At 46.0% G+C, this 17,832-nt stretch overlaps 1 protein-coding gene across 2 annotated transcripts in view; it reads right to left on the bottom strand.

The window, feature by feature from the left end:
• LOC135906368 (cytochrome P450 302a1, mitochondrial-like) overlaps nt 1-17,832 on the bottom strand; it is a 100,826-nt gene that overhangs the window by 64,073 nt on the left and 18,921 nt on the right. Inside the window, exon 1 of one of the 2 annotated variants that reach the window (XM_065437720.2) lies at nt 2,597-2,943. The exons of the other annotated variant lie outside the window; for it this stretch is intronic. The gene's annotated coding sequence lies outside the window, so the exon portion shown is untranslated. Of the gene's footprint in view, nt 1-2,596; nt 2,944-17,832 lie in introns of those variants that run through there. 2 annotated transcript variants of the gene reach the window in all.

The following is a 17,832-nucleotide window of genomic DNA, read 5'->3' as shown; positions in this document are numbered from 1 at the left end:
AACATTTAAGTGAAGTTCTCAAAGAACATTTCCCTTACGCTCAGATCACCCGCGTTCAGGCCCATTTCGCCTTCTTTTCTCTTGCTCTCCTTGTCTCATTGCGACCTTTCAGGTATTAACACAGAGCGCAGAAGAGTTCAATGCACAAAAGGACCCCAAACTCGTAGAGACCCATTTTTTACCTTGTCCCGTGGGTTTCGCACACACAAAAAAAAAATTAAGTATAAAAGAAAAGCCGGTAATGACGTCACATGTGCGTGATATTTCGAATCGAAAAATACGATTGTGCCGCGCGTATGTGAGTACATAAAGCAGTGGCAAAGTAACAGTGATAACATGATATTGTTACGCTGCGATGGACGGTCTATAACGCGTAAATTGTTTTGACGGCGGCCTAGTGATAAGCCGTGCACTCAAAACAAAAGACAGACAAAGTGAATACATACACGAAGCGCTTGCACGCTCGAAGCAGTAGCATTTAAAAAAAAAAGCGCGCCCCTACCTAAGCACTTGATTCGATCTTGAGAGCACACGGGGATGGTAATCTTTGTCTATCGTTTACCCGCCGCGGTTGCTCAGTGGCTATGGTGTTGGGCTGCTGAGCACGAGGTCGCGGGATCGAATCCCGGCCACGGCGGCCGCATTTCGATGGGGGCGAAATGCGAAAACACCCGTGTGCTTAGATTTAGGTGCACGTTAAAGAACCCCAGGTGGTCAAAATTTCCGGAGTCCTCCACTACGGCGTGCCTCATAATCAGAAAGTGGTTTTGGCACGTAAAACCCCAAATATTATTATATTATTATTTGTCTATCGTTTGTTTTTGTTTCCTCGAAAGGCTGCGTTTGAGCGCATCGTGTTTTTTTTTTCTCTCTCTCTCTGCGGCCGTCATATTTCGAATGCGCTGCTTATATCGAAGTCACAATTACCGAATGGCCAATCAGCATCTGATGGTGACCGTTTTTCACACGAGTGGCGTGTACATCACTTTCCTTTCTTTTTTGACAGGAAGCATTTTTCATTCGATTGCCGCTGTTATTAAATCGCAAGAAGAGGTAAATTTTTGACTAGCGCTTTTGGTATTTCTGTTCTTCGCCGTCAGTACAACGCGACATTATCATTACTGCATCGCAGGAACTAAGGAAGCGTTAGCTGTGGTTCTTTCCACTCAAAAGCCACACGAGAAATGCTCGCTTCGAAAAACAGCCTAATTAACTTGAATCATATTTGATGCTCATAAAAAGAAACTATCGCGTTTTTTTTTTTCGAGTAACTTTTGTTAACACACTGCATCTGCTTGAGAAGAGTTGAGAGATATTCGTAGCATATAAAAAAAATAAGTTCATACAGCAACCTAACACCTCGTACTCCGCAACACATACTAGTCTATTCTTTAAACTGCACATAATTACTTGCTTCAATCGAGACAAAAAAGAAGCGATATGTAAATTCGCAGTTAACATTAAAAAGAACTGTTCACTTGGTTACGCAAGTTTCAAAACAAGCTGTTCAAAAAGTAGTGGTATGTGGTGGTCGTGTTCTGTAGCTACAGATATGTTCTAGCATAATGCATGCCAAACCAATTTCTTCAGCATCAGATATTTCAAATATTTCATGAGGTATACGAAGCTTAGTTTTACTTGCACGAAACTAAGCTTCGTGCGGCTTTATTCGTTTAGAAATATTTCTATTTGACAATTTTTTCTGAGAAAAAACAGAGGGCATAATTTAAGAACAAATTATCTTCATGATCTTGCTATAACCGACATTTTCATTTAAGTACGTCAAATTTCATCAGTATAAATGCAGAGAGCAATTATTCGTTTACCGAGAACATTGTATCGCGAGTGGTTAGCGGAAACGGTTAGATTTTCGCTTAGTCCAATATTTCGGTATTTCATTCCGCGATTAATATTTCGCAGTAGTCTGTCGGCTCGATATATCGTGAAGTGACATATACAAAATTCGCTAGAGCTCTCGGGAGCACGAATGATTCTCGGAAGCGGTTTTGTCACCATTTGTATAGCATTTGCGATGACTTCTTGAACGTTCGCGCGAGTGATCATCGTGAAAAACTTAAGCTGCCTATAGCGTAGTGTACCAAAGGAGACCCTTAGTAGAAGCTACTCGAGGTAAGCCGATACGTTTTCAAGATCTGAACTGCGCTTGTAAGTCGACTTTCATCAGTACAATGATTTGATTAAATTTACAGTAAGCTTAGCAGGAAGTGCGTAGCTAAAGAAACGCGTGCGGTCATGAAAATTAATTTAGTCCGTTACCACATGCCTCTCCATGCTCATTGACTAAGGTCAACAGTCCTTTCTGTTTGTCACGGAAGCTGCTAACATTCAGTGTACTGACGAGACCGTTTTTGTCTAGTAAACAAAACCAATGCCTACACAATCTTCCCATCCTTTCAAGTGAAGTCGCCACATTGACGTAGCCGTTTCTAAAATTTGCATTTACGAATTGTGAACGGACTATGTTTTTTACTCCGAGATTTGACACAAATGACAAAACAACATAAAGGTGTCACTCATCGCATCATTTCTTAAACGTCTCAAGAAACGAGATATATATCAAGAAAAGTAAACATACCTCCATACCAATCCTCAGTCGGAGTGCAGAATTAAAAAAAAAAACAAAGAAAGGTATCCAATCACTGAAGGTTGGAAATGTACGATATCTTCCTCGGTGTTCCGAGACGACGAAAGCGTTGAACACTCTCTTCGCCGATCTCGCGTTGCTCGATGTGACAGAGTTCACAGGCGTCCGCTATCACTGGGCACAAATAAGAATAAAGAAAGAATCCACGCGGAGAAGAGGGGGAGAATACAGTAATACACGAACGGGAAAGAAAAAAAACAAAGCACAAGTTCTCGCGGAGCGCTAAATGGCAACGGCGGCGCACGCCACTGCAAGAGAGGACGACGACGACAATCGGGCAAACCCCTCCCGAGCGCGCACGTGCGAAAGCCGCGACTGACGACAGTTGAGAGGAGACCGAGCCGTTGGCGGCGCGATCGAGAAAGAAAGTTACTCGCTCGGAGCGGTAGGTATACACGCGAGCGAGAGCGCGCTCCCAAACCAGATGCTCTGGGAGTAATCGCGCCCTCGACAAGGCCTCATCCCTCTCCGTGCTCTTTCCCTCCCCTTCCCTCTTTCTTCAACGCCGCTCCGTACTTCTCCCTCTCTCGCTCACTCACCCCCGTGTCCACAGCAGCCGCTCATACCAGTTTACTACGCGGCTCCTTCTCCTCGTGCTCCTACCGGCGCGTCGCCGTACCTTGACATTGAACGTGCGGGAACCCAGCACCGTACGCCGCCGATACACAAAAGCGAAAGCTCCCGCCGAAGGAAAAGAAGGCTACCGAAATCCCTGGCTTCGTGCCTTCGCTCCATTTAAGTGTTCCAATATGACCGCTTCCTATTTCCATTTTTTTCGGATTGTTCCTTATCGCGTCCGGTCGTCTGCCTCCCCTCCAGCCATGCCTCTATTTTGTCCCACGATTTATTTATTTTTGGTGGTCAGAGGGGGGGGGTACCTGGACTGAGCAGACGAGAGCCGGGTTTCGACCACTGCGCCTCACCCTCCGTTCCTGCATTTCGCAGGACTTCGTTGCCGCCACAAGCCAGCAGACGCTCCTTTCCCGGCGCCCCCCCCCCCCTTCCCTTCGTGCCCTCGCCCGAAACACCCGTGCTCGGCCTCTCAGCTGACCCCCTCAGGGAGGTTCGATCGTTTTTCGGCTATTGTGCCGCCTTGCGGCCGGTAGTGACCGGCTGTCTGCTGCTCCGACTTCCGCCGTCCGTGACCTTCGGCAACCCCAACGCCCCCCCCCCCCACCCCCACCCCTCGCCGAGCCACCACCACCAGCAGCTCAGCGGTGGGGATCTTTGACCCTGGCTGGGGCCCCTCTCCGTGACCATGGGTGTCTGGTAGCGCGGCCGCTGCCCTGCGCTATATTATGCTGTGTCGGGCGCCAGCATCTGCCGTCTGCTGCTGGCCGCGATCCAATGGGTGTCGGGGTGAATCTGTATGGGGGCCCATGTCGTGGGGGCGCCTCACCGGTTTCGTCTATATACCCAGTCGCTGGCCTCAGGAACAAAAGCGAGGTTCCCTTTGATTCCCTCGGGTAAATAACCTCAGTGTATATTTTTGGGCGGTTGGAAGGACAGTATACTCTTCTAGACGACTTCCATTAAGTCGGCGAAGTTGATTTGCTTCGCCGGTTAGTTGGAAAGTACTGCTGAAGTGTCGGCAGATGATCGTAAGCGAGAAGAATCGGAAGTGAGGGTCTCGAGTTTTAGCAGCAACAACATGAAGCCAACCGACAATGGAACCAAGTTAGGAGGTCAAAAGTATATAAGCGCGGATGCCAGGGAGCTCTGGAACGAGCGCGATATCCATTGTACATGCGGCTTTCTAAGCGGGATTCTTTACAGACGCCCCGCAGCTTGTACATCACAAAGCCTTGCAAGCCGTTATAGTGTGGCAGTTCTCATCGGTCATCGCAGCCTCAACAAAATTTCAGTGTAAAGAAAGCTCTAGAGAGAGTTGTGGATTGGCTCTTTGACCACAAAGACAATGCTGACCAATATGTTGGTGGGTCAAGATGGTAGAGTTGTATGTTGTTGCGTAACCTTTTACACGTGGCGACGTACGGAGCGACACGGCGATGTGGAGCAGGGAGCTACGTTCAGCTTGTAAAGGTTGCATTTCTGGCAGACAATGTATTCATTGTATGTTCGTCGTTAGCTTCTTACCTGTGTGTGACTGTTGCTATGCTGAGAAAGAATAGGACCTAGAAACGCAAGGAATTATTGTCATTTAATCTCGGCGTCATCAATTTGCCATCTGTGCTCACCGCATGCGGTTTGCGCACAAATGACAGAGTTCGAGCTGTCTTTGCGCCAGCCATTTCGGCTCAAACGCCAGCAAACGAAAGGAGAGTACGTCGCGACACACCGCGTCACTGACTTAAATCGTCGTTGATGTCATTACATCTTAGACTACTCAGTTTAAATCAATTGTTGAGCCCGTGGCGAGCAAGAACTATGAAAGAGGGCGCTCTAATAGCCGTTTAATGCACGTAAAAAACGCTCCATTTATAAAGGCGTTCTTTATTCGTATTATCTATGTGTATGATATCTTAGAAGTGATAAGTGCGCACTCTTTTCATGTGTGTGCACTTCTTTTTTTCTTTTTAAAGATCTTTCTGTCTCCCCTCACCCTTTCCTAAGCGAAGGGTAGCAAACTGGATCTCTATCTTCCAGTTAACCTCCCTGCCTTTCTGATCTGTTTTATCTCTCTCTGATATTATTGAGGTTCGCATTATTGTTTGAGTGCTTGAGTTTGAGTGTTTGAGTTAAATAAAAGGATGACAGACGGTAAAACAAATGAAATCACTCTAACTAGAGGCCTAAATGAAACCTTCTAAAAACTAGTTTTCTAACCTTCTAACTAGTTTCTATTTCTATTTCTATTTCTTCTAACTAGTTTTTATTTTGCTGACGATTTTCTAGTGGCTCTTAGGCTTTTGTTGCTTTTTTTGACGCAGACGCTGTTCTTAGACCTAGCTGTTCTTAGAACTAGTTTCTATTTCTATTTCTTCTAACTAGTTTTTATTTTGCTGACGATTTTCTAGTGGCTCTTAGGCTTTTGTTGCTTTTTTTTGACGCAGACGCTGTTCTTAGACCTTTCTCGTTCATCACTTCTGTCCATTTCATTGTTTGTCGCGTGGTTCTTTTTTCGCGCGGTTACATATTCTATCAATTTTTAGGTGAGTGACTATTAGAGATTTTAGTTTTGATGCATACGCTGTTTTTAGACGCATTTTTCATGTTATTTCCGTGTTATTCGTTGGTCATTATTCCAATCGTCGTGCGGGTTTTATCACTGACTGGGCCTTAGGCGTTTGAAGTGTGTTATGTTGTGGTTAGATTGGTTGGTAGTGAAGTGTAGACGGTACTTTTTATGTCGGGTTTTTTGTCCCCGTTGGCTTTGAAAAAGGCTGTACTAGATCAGTTTGCTCCTGTGTTGATCCACGTGTGGTTCTTGTTTGCTCTTTTGATAGCTGTGCAGATAACATTCCTGAATGGTCGATAGATTGCTGTTTTTTTTTTTACTTCTAAAGTTTTGTGCGTGACTCGGCGTGAATGACCTACATAAGGCAGGCTTGTTGCGAAAATAAACTTAGTTGTGAGTGGCGCCCGTCTTGTCGTTTGTGTTCTTCTTCCTAAGTCCTGGTCTTCTGCGCCTTGCCTTTACCTACTTCAAGCTACTGCTGCTGACCTACTGCTATCATATTCAGATGAAAGAACTTAAAAAAGAAAGAAGGGGGGGGGGGTGTATGGCAGCCAGCATAGAGCACGTGTTTAGCATCTAGCACTTGAAGCGCATGCCCGTGGGTGGGCCGACAGGTTGTTCTAGTCCCCCAACACTGGGCTAACTAGAACCCCCCAACAGGTGGTTCTAGTTAGCCCGACATCTCCGCCACGTGTTGTGAGCTGACAAGCACAAAAAAGAAAGAAGCTGGTCATCGTTAAGGCCTGCGCTGGAGGGGCTGGATGTAACCTACACCGGGATCCCTTTGGTTAGTGCCCTAGTGTCACCGTTTCATAGCGATAGTGCAACAGTGACTTCTAAAATGTGATGTCCACAATCCATCTTTCATAGTCTTCAACTTTATCACTGCTAAATTTCACACTTTGAAGAACACTTGCGCGAATTGTTTTTGTCCTAGGACACGTCCAAAGCAGATGGCGGGCATCCGCTTCAAACGCAGCATCGGGGTGTCCGAAAAGAAGGGTTTTCGTGTTTCAAACAGCGATGCTCACGGATTGTAGCATCACTCGTAAACAAGCGTTTCGTGCCGTTTCGTGCGTTAGAGGGCGGTGATCGAATGTCGAAATCAAGGAATACCATAACACAATGCATATAATAAATGTATCGAAATAAAGATATCATATCAAGAAAGCAATAACACTAATAAAGCGTGTATCCCCTTCGGCGCTCAAATACATGTATTCTCGGTAACGTATCCCGATCGTTGTTAATTATTGTCGAGTGTGTAACTGCTACGCTTGCGCGCTAACTGAATGTACCTCGAAAAGCGAAAGCCACTTGTTGAACTGGGGAGGCATGTCTGTAAGAGTCGACCTAATGGGCGTGTCTATCTCGTCTGCTGCTGAAGCGTTGATTGGCTGTGGCGCCTTGCGATTGCGGACGCGCAGCCCAGCCTAGCCAATCATAACTTTAACAGCAGACGAAATAGAAAGGTCCATTAGGTCGATTCTTACAAAATACTCAACCCCCCCCCCCCTGATGTGACGTCAGAACAAGCAAAAGAATTATTAAATCACGATTCACAAGTCCCACTACTTCAAAGCTTTGTTTTAATGAATCGTATAGCCGTCATGCCTTGAAGCGTAGAGCATAATTTGTGATTCTTTTTTCTTCTCTCATTATGCGTTAATAAAGCCTTGCTAACAGCTGGGGAGAGAAAAAACGCTACTTGGCATTTCCCTTATCCTCAATGTTTTTTTTTCTTGTTCTTTTTTCTTAAAATTATTGCCGTAGAACGCGGATAACTTAGCTAACACCGTTATGTTTTAACTGAAAGATGATTCCATATGTCTACAGCTTTGTAACATAAACTGGGACAGGGATCACCGTTCTCATTTTTTTCCTTTCTTTTCGCTCTCCACTTGTATGTTTTAAAGTTCAGGGCCCCTATCCACAAAAACGGTCTTGCACTAAAGCTATTCACCAGGGGTGTCAGCCATTGATGATGCCGTGCATATCATTGGCGAAAGTAGCCAGCCAATGGTAAACAGCACTTGCAAACGAAGGGCTTTGCGAATTCGGCCCCAGGAGGCTCGTAGCTCTCCGCATAGTGCATAAGGTACAACAGCTTTCGATGACAAACATGTCACCATCCATCGTTCTGTCACGGATCTACAGAACATCTGTGGTCGTGGAGAAAGCCCTAGCTTGCAAATCAGTCGTCAGAAGAAGAAGTATTTTAATGATTGGAAAATGTAGAGAGGTCAGCCGGATAATGGAGCATCTGGCCTGCTACTCTACGTAAGGGAAGGGGAAGAAAAAGGTTCACAATGGGGGATGATAATGGGAGGAACGAGGTGAAGGACACATTACACAACTGGTATCGCAGGCGTGAGTCCAGGCCCGTGTCACCTAGGAAACGTGAAAGTGCACGCATTGTCTTTGTCGTCTGCCAACTCTGTGCCCATGCGCCTAGCAAGAGGTTCTCCGACAGTGGTCCGTTGTGTAAATGTCTCAATGTATCTGCCATTGTCAGTCTTTCGCGCGCATACGCAGGGCACTCCACGGCAGTCGTCAGAAAAAATGCGAAGCAAGTCGATGTAAAATGCATGAAGCATCCCGAGTAAATCTTTCTCTTGATATTGACGTCATTGGAGTCGCAATTTTTTTGCGTTCTTGCCATTTCCTTGTTGCACAAATTAATCACGAGTTCAACTGACAGTACCAGGAATTCGAACGAATTCGAACCGCACTGGCTCGTCTTGACCAGCCGCTTTCGGAACAGAGTCCTGGAACGCCGATCTATACAGTCGTCACACCGCAAGACAGTGAAGGCACTTGAAATTTTTACGTTCTAGTGACGTAAAAATGTGACAAAGATGTAAAATGTGACGTCCGCTGCCGTATGTCGTCAATTTAATGATTGCTAAGGGCGGTAGCCACGTGAAATTATTGCTGACGTACGTTCCAGCGCGAAATCGTCGCGTCTATTCCAGACCGTGCGACGCGTGTCATTCCATATGATTAACAAGAAAGAAAACAGACTGTGTTTTTTTTAATGGTTTGGAGTTGACTTTCGCTTATAGTGTGGCATTAGTGTACTTATTTCACTGGAATTTGTGTTGTTACGATTTCATTATGTTGAATGTGATTTATTTATTTCTTAAATCCCTATGTGAAAAGGATTAGCCGGCGCCAATTAAAGGCGACAACATGTCCTAAATACCATATAATAAAAAAAAGAAAACCGAAGCGCCCGGTTCTCGCTAGTCGCAATCATCGGAATCTAAGCTTCATATGGTTGTGAAGTTTCGTGCCATTGCACCTTAACTCGCAAACCGCACTGCAGGGCTTTGAGCCTTGGTTTCTCTCCGTGACTGCATCGAGAAGAGTGGCATGGACAACTGGAAAGTGTATTGCCAAAGGTGTGCCGGAACTTTAATACAACTAAGCGGTTGTCCCTCAGAAAACAAGCGGAATTTAATTAACGGTATGTATGTTTAGGGGCGTGAGAATGCTCCGAATTTTTTGAACAGCGAATCAAATAGCGTCCTATTCTACTGGGTCTTCGAACGCAATAGTCACGATTCGTAAATACGAAAATATTTATCGAATAGTTTTCGCATATTACGAAGCGTGAGGTGAGCGCAAGTAAATACAGAATCTGACCAAACGCGCGATAAATTTCATCCCCACGGGGGTGTAGTATAAGCATAAAACACGAGAACGTACTGCACAAGCGAAGCAGGCTGCGCAGCTCACGCAGCCAGGCTTTACCAGTTAAGCAGGGATGATTCGCCCTCTCCGAGGAATCTTGCGTAAGCGAACCGAATGCTTATTTGCTCCCACTACTCCATTATAGAGCTTCTTATGAAGTGCGCTTCGTAACGTGCAGTGTAATGACACAAACTTGCTGACGTTATAAATATTGCAGATGTTAACATCGTTTCATACATTACTGTGGTAACGGCTGCTCATTCGTAGACGAGAATAAACGCGAATAGTTAAACCAGGCGCAAAAGTCCGGTTTCCTACACCCTGCAAGTCAAATCTACAAGTCTCCGCAACCATTTGTAAACCTGCTACGCGTCTTCACATTTTTGCACAGCTACAGCTGTTTCTCTCTCCTTTTAAAGCGAAAGCTTCACTGGCCGCGAACTTGTTATTTCGCCGTAGCGGTGCTCCGGGGAGGCACATGACGTCACAATGCGTGCCTCACCGCGGATATTTCTCTCTTTCTCTCTCCCTATATAATCCCTACTGCGCATGCGCCACTAGTAGCACCGAGCCACAGGTGTACCGCCGCTGCGCAGCGCCGCGCCTTTCCGCTTCCACCATTTGGTATGACGTCACACTGCGTACGTCGTCGTTGCGCTCACATGTTGCGCTCCGCTCGCTTCGCCAGCTGCGTCGCATGCCTGACAACATGTCGGAGGATTAAAAAGGAGAGCTCGCGGGCGTCGCAACCACAGTTGAGACGTCAGTATGGACGGCGACAATTCTGATAAGCAGGAGGAGGCCTGGAATCGAGATCGGAACGAGATGAAGAGGAAACGAATCGCCCAGGAAATAGACGAACAGCGCGCCGAACGACTGGCTAAACGCCTGTAAGTCATGTAAGTCTGGCTAGACAACTAGACTAACCTGGACGTGCAATCAAGATTAACCAAGGCTAACCATGCTGTGCCTTAGCTTTCGCTACGTATATCCTGGCATAGCCGAGCTAAGCCACTGCCAATTTTTTCTCTTCGCTTGCGCTGAAGGGAGGAGGAAGATGAGGAGGAAATAAAGAGAAGGCAGCGATGTTAACCAGAAATGCGTCTGGTTGGCTACTCTACTCTGGGAGACGGGAACGAGGGAAAAGAAACATAAGATAGAGATAGGGAGGGGAGAAAAGCCAGCGGTGAGCTAGCGCACGCAGGGGAAAGGCCTGAGCGAGTCAAAGGAGTCCACATAGGCCGCCATTGTGATACTCCTATCGCCTTCACGTGACGTCGTAAGGTTTAGCAGTGTCTTCTCGGAGATGCTGAATGTTTTGTCACTAAAAATGAATTGCATTGCTCGTGAAGGTTAGAGGTAACACAACATGCAAGTTATTCACAATAAGGAAGCTGCCACGTATATAGTCCTTGGCGTAAGAGCTGTCGTTGTCTGTTCGACAATCTGGGCTCGAAAAGATTAAAAGCTGTGAATATTTGTTGATTTTTTCTCCTAATGATAAACCTTGCTCCGCCAATGAAAAATATGTGTCTTCGAACAAATAAGAAATCACGGTAGATCCAACGCACCTGTTGGAATCGACATTAGACGAAGCTTTGTTGAAACGTTTTAACTAAATGCTACTCAAGTAGACCCATGATGTGCGCAATCATACTTCATTTCACCGGCTCATCTGTAAGACCAGTACAGATGGCTGTATAGGCCAATTCGCCTCCCTCGCGACCGCTCAGCCTTTCTAGTACTGCACGTATTATATTTATTTATTTATTTATTTATTTATTTATTTATTTATTTATTTATTTATTTATTTATTTATTTATTTATTTATTTATTTATTTATTTATTTATTTATTTATTTATTATTACCCTCAGGGCTTACAAGAAGCATTATAGAGGGGAGGGGCATTAGAATATCAGTACCTATAAAATAAATACAAGGAGAAGTGAAGAACAGTTATACCGCAAATAATATACAGCAACGACAAGTAAATAAGCACAAAAGTAACAAGGCCAAAATAAACACTTACAAATCAAGTAACAAGAATATAAAAAAACGAAAACATGGAATAATAGCAATGAAAGAAAACGATAGCGTCATGTCGTCATGGCGCCCATGCCCAAGTCAGCACGCTAAACGAAAACAGCCTGCAGATATGGCTGGACGGCGCCTCTCACAACAAGGAGGTTAGTTTGGACACCCTGCTGTGAACAAGTGAGCTTGGCGATTCTTCCACCCCGCCTACTCGCAGGCCTTGAGGGCATTCCCTCAATAAAGATGGGATTCTATTTTTTTTACTACTGCTACTACTCGGCGAGAAAGACGACCGCACTAAACACCGGGATAAAAGGCAAAAAAATAGGAGCGTTCGTGTTAGAACCTAACTAGCGTCTTCCTCTCTTCAACTAGGCTGCGCTGCCGAAAGCTCCTTCACTTTCACTGATGCTCTATTCATCACGGGGGAGCCGGTATACAGCTGGGGAATACCACGTCTTACGGTGCCCTCGCTATCTTGGAAGGACCGCGCTCGCTTTCACACTGGGGCGCCAGCGTATCGCGCCAACTCGGCACAGTTGCCCAGCTATCGGCACCCGCCTCCTAAGTCGGGACTCCCATTCAGCACAGCCACCTACGGAACGTGTCCCAGTGTGCGTCAATAGTAAACACGGACGCCGCATTTCTTATCGCGAATTTTTGTTTTCTTCCTCCCGCGCGCAAGTCCACTGCGAGAGGAGCAAATTTGCGCTGCGTTGAACTCGCTTGGAAAAAGACCTCTTGTTGCATATTCCATCTATTCAGTCTTTTTTTTTTTTTTTCGTACGACGAGGAGCGAAAGTATATGCGACAGTCGGTCGTCAGTATGCTTCCTCGCATACTCTATTACTCGAAGCGGAAGACGAACTCGTTTAAAAAATCAAGTACGTCTCGTGAAACTCGAAAAGATGCGAAACCGAGACAGAATTTTTCTCAAAATGTCAGGCTTTCTTGCCGGAACACCCGTGGGCTCTCCTTTGTAGCTTCATGTATGCGTCTGTTTCACTTGGAGTAGTAAGCCAAGCCTTCCTCTACAGCTAACCAATCTAGCTATCCTTAAACTTTATTTCTGTCTTTCTAAATCAGGTAAACCGCCACTCTATACGTTGAATAATTTTTTTTCTTTAAATCAAGCTCTGTCGCGTCCTTGGAGCCTACGTTTCACGACGCTGGAATACTGAGAGCGACAACGAAGAGACAGGTACGCATATTTGAAGCACGGAAAGCAATGAACCCGCGGTACCGCGCAATACAAATGCCAGAATAGCAAACATCATCTGAAAACCCAACAAGCCTATAGAAGCTCTAAGTGAAATTGGCCGAACAGAAGGTGAAACACTATAACGTAGGTAATCGAACAAATGCCATGACGTTATATTACAAATTACGTAATAGTCGACTTGGGGTCCCTGATCAAGAAAGAAAAGAAAGAGATATCGGCTACATGCACTCATACTACAGGCTAATGTATTATTCAGCAGAGGACCAAATCACAAATCTTCGTTCGTAAGTACTGATAACTACTGGCCAGCCGCCTTTGCAAATGATACGTAGAGAATTGGGATTTTTGTTGGAATTTTCTTTTTTAAATATTAAATTATGGAATTTTACGTGGCAAAACCACGGTCTTACGTGCCAACCACAAAGGTGTTCCTGATTCTATTTGCAATTACCTTAGTAAATACTTTGTAGGCAACGGACAGTAAGCTGATCGCTCTATAATTTTTCAAGTCTTTGGCGTCCCCTTTCTTATGGATTAGGATTATGCTAGCGTTCTTCCAAGATTCCGGTACGCTCGAAGTCATGAGGCATTGCGTATAGAGGGTAGCCAGCTTTTCTAGAACACTCTGTCGACCATCCTTCAACAAATCTGCTGTTATCTGATCCTCCCCAGATACATTTCCCCTTTGCATAGCTCCCAAGGCTTTCTTTACTTCTTCCGGCGTTGCTTGTGGGAATTCAAATTTCTCTAGACTATTCTCTCTTCCCTTATCCATTCCATTCCAGAAGGGCTGTTGCGAAAGGACAAATGCATTTAAATATCGCTGTAGCGTAATGAGATATAACAAGAGAGATAAAATGAAGGCAGGAATGCTAACCAATTAGGAGTCCTGTTGGCTACCCTGCGCTGGGGGAAGGGAGTAGGGCAATAGAAAGAAGGGAGAGAAAGAGAGGGGGGGGTAGAGAGACGCCCACGAGCAGCACTACAGAGTCAAAGGCGCTCGCACAAGCCAGACGTTCTCAGAAAGCACAAAAGTGCCTTCACTGCTTTCTGAGCCGGTGATAGGTAGGGACGGTGCTCTAGCACTGTCTGTTCGCTCAGACGACTATCATCTAGTTTCCTCAATGCGTTTGTCATAGATTGTTTTTGTGGTTCAAACTGAGGACAGTGGCACACTAGGCGGTCAATGTTCGCCTCTCAGCCACAGACACCACATGCAGGACTATCAGCCATTTCAATTAGTGCTGAGTAAGCTTTCGTGAAGGCAACTCCCAACCACAACCGACGCAGAAAACACGCTTCGCGTCGGTGTAGTCCGATCGGAGGTCTGGGTTAAGTGAAGGGTGGAGTTTTGGGAGGGAGATATAACGAAATAATGGATAAAACAATGTAAGTGAAATTTCCCTGGAAATCCCCATAGCGATTCATGTTGCAGTAGATGTAATAATAGATATAACGAAGTAACTATAACGAGGTTTTGCTGTTGGCGTTCCTGACTTCCCACTACGGCCTTTCGCTCGAGAATGGCGATTTCCCAACGTTCCTACATGGTGCGACACGTACGGCAGCTGTCTTGACCTAGCCTTTATTGGTCGCTCTTTCTCAACACGTCAAACGATTATTTGATACCGAAGCTCCCTATACATTCCTATAGGTAACACTTGGTCAAAGGGGGTGTCTATGTCCTGATCACGCAACACCCTTCTGCAAGTTGGCTGGGCGGCTTTTTAATCTGTAATTGGAATGGAATGGAAAACTTTATTGGTTCTTTAAGATATTTGCAATTGGAAGATTATTTCGGCGAGGTAACAATTATGTATCGAGTGCCAGATGCCACGCGCACAGTCACCTGTTGGTCCAGGTACGTGGACCTGAAAGGTGGCTGATTCGGCACCTTTATTGTCGATAAAGAAACCAATCAAATTCCGAAATCGTAACTACACAACGTGGTGCGCGAGAGAGTAACAGCTAACATTAAAGCTCACCGAATTAATGCAACGCGTGCAGTACGCCAACCTAATTCGTGTGCAGGAGCGGTTTCTCTGTCGGAAAAAAATTTACGACCAGTGAGCGCGCTTCTATAGTGCAACGATGAAGGAGTCGCTACGCCAGTGCCTATGCCCGTCCATAAACGAGGCACATTACGACCGTCTCTTTTCTGTCTGTCTTACTTGCGTATGCACTAGCCGACGACAATGCGACAAGAGATGGCATGCGGAAGCCGTTTGGAGGGATTTGCGATTGCGCGCGCCTTACTTCTGAGAACGCTCGACAGAGGTGACGTCACTTTGCCGGAGCCGCTGTACATGAAAACACTTGACGCCATCGCCTCGCCCGCACTCGTGCAGTCTGGGCGCGAAAGACATTCTGGGTCGAGTGCCCGGAAATACAAGCAGCCTCTGTCTGCGAGTGATAAGGGACTGCCGCGGGGATGACAACCATATGGTTGGACGAGGGCCCGCACCTGGCGAGGGAGAGCTTGTTATGTCAGGCATGAATCACACCGGACGAGGATTCTGTCCTCCCCCAACGAGAGGGAGAAACCGTCACGGAAAACACATGCCGACAAGGGCGCGTGCTTTCGTGTACGATAGTTCAGGGAGGACACCACCTGCTTCGTGTGTTTTCTGTCTGTTCCCCTAACGACCCGCACTTGTTCGTTTACCAAAATTTGCCTCTGAGCGGTGAAGAAATCACTTCAAAGTGATGACGTTCTGTGGGTGATTCAGCAAAGGCTTCGTGCACTACACCGCTCCCCAGTTATGCCGGAATACAAATACCAGTTGTGACAGTCACGCTTGGGACGCGGACGCAGCGATTTCACGTGGACGATGGCCATATACGTGTTTGATACTTGTGGGAAAAAGAATGACGAGATTTTTCGCCGACTTTGAAGTAACGTTGCATTCGGGCACTCACCTATTCAAATGCGTACCACCTCGTTGCCATCCCTCTATCCGTTATGTAGATATGACGGAAGTTGGCAATGCGAAGTAACAAGGAAGTTTCGTTGAGTGTGACCTTATGAAATCACAGCTGGAGTAACGTGTGTGCATTCTATTCCCGCTATAGTCTTTCTTATCGCGCTTCGTCACGGGCCCGAGTAACACCGCGCCAACATTTTTTGTCACAACTAGCCGGCAGGTGGCAGGAATGGGGGCAATAAATGCATAAAGGAATGTGAAAGTCGTAGGAACGTAATGAAAAAGCGAATACGCTTAAAGGAATATCTTAATCCTGGCGTCTAGCGAGCACAGAAGTTGTCGCGGGCCGTTTCAAGACCTCGACGAGTGTCAAGACTGCGTGCGCGCCGTGGAATGTAGTAAAAAGCGCACGCGAGAGCTGCAAGCGTTTCTAACTATGCGCTTACCCCCAAGAGGCCATTTTGGACGGGGATCGTTCAAAGGCTCTTCGAACCGCAGCGCGGTGGCTTTGAAGACACCTGTGCTACATGCCCCGTGCCAAGTGAACGTACCCCGTCGGTCCTCTGCGCTCACCGGACGAGGCGGCAACAAGGGGCTACTGAGAACCGCAGTTACCGTCTTTCGCTCTCTACTGGAACCTTTCACCGCCAAATACGTCGAGTCATCGAGGTATGATGTATGAAAGAAGATCGCACGTTTAAACACTGTTGAAGCAATGAAATGGTTGGGACCGACGGTACGTTGTGCGGGCTGGACGGAGAAAAAGGGATTGGCTGCAAGTGGCCCCTCACTGCGCACCATCACACTTTCGGGTGGCTCAAGCAGCCGAAAAGGGGATAAAAAACAAGTCGAAATGTTGCTTTTGCGCCTAAGCCTTCGCCACTGCCTTTCTTTTCTTTTTTTCCTCTTTTGTGTGTGTGCGTGTTTGTGCACCTGCTTTTTGTTGAGCTTTTCGTCCTCGAATAAATAAGGTCAAAGCACCTAAAAGGAAGGATCGCGTTCTCGACGTCTGTGAACTTCCAGCAATTCTATAAACGACGCCGCTTCCCGCCTTTTTCACGTACTTAACTCGGGACAGACGTCTTGCCACCGCACTGAAGCCGCTGTGAAAAGCCAACAGTATAGCTTGAGCTTTCAGCAATGAAGACAGATTATCGTCAATCATGTCTCGACATATTGCGGACACCTACTGGAGAGCTTAAGCCTTATCGTCCGGCGAAGGCCCGCAGTGGGTCCTGACCGCGGTACGTTTTTGAGAAAGAAACTTTCGGAAATGTGATTACGTTTATGAGTCTCATCTTCAGAGAAAATTCTCACTCGTTAAGTTAGTCCTCTCTCTCTCTCTCTCTCTCTCTCTCTCTCTCTCGTTTTTTTTTTTCTTTTTTTCTTTTGAGGGGCGAGGGGCTTGCACTGACTGATGGCAGCGTCAATGCATTTTCGTGACGTCACGCTCTCAAGCTTGCCTAGACCCAATCAAAGCCGTTAAATTGTAAGGATTCCTCCTACTTGATTATTTTCCTTTCTTGACATTCAACGTCTACCGTAGTGACGTAGTAGGAGGAGGGCCTCCTAGTACGTATAACTGACGAAGAGTTGAACGTCATGTCCGTAAGGTGACACTATTTTTGTGCTTGTATGTTGTGATAGTGAGTCCAGTGCGTGTTGAGATTTCTTGCTATTTTTTTTTACCTTTGCTATTCTTGCCCAAGTATATTATTTGAGATTCAGGCACAGTAGGCCCGAAAGACGCCTACTTTTCCGTTTTTCTAGATTAGGAAAATAGAACTGTTATAATAATTGTTACATTACACCTGCTTGAGTCACCGTTCACAATGAAAACAGGCCTGTATCTTTCCACACGTAATATATACAAACACAAAAACAATCTTACGCTAAAACTGTTCGTGGGAGCATATGCTAGCTAATCGTGATATACGACATATGGTTGTCGAAGGCGGTTATTCGATTACAAATCCCATTCGCAAAGGAAAAGTTTTGTCGATTAAGCACCAGAATTCTGCAAGTAGCTGCCGACAGCATCCGACAGGATGCAGAATTATTTGTCTCGGCAGTTAGTTAGTTTTAACGATGAAATTCAGCGAGGCATAATTGCACCCTAGACCGTGAACTCGCTGTTGCATATCGAAAGAA

The sequence above is a fragment of the Dermacentor albipictus genome, chromosome 5 (assembly GCF_038994185.2).
Source record: "Dermacentor albipictus isolate Rhodes 1998 colony chromosome 5, USDA_Dalb.pri_finalv2, whole genome shotgun sequence".
Classification (NCBI taxonomy): Eukaryota; Metazoa; Arthropoda; class Arachnida; order Ixodida; family Ixodidae; genus Dermacentor; species Dermacentor albipictus.
Note: the sequence above shows the minus strand (reverse complement) of the source record. Positions and strands in the feature narration are given on the sequence as shown.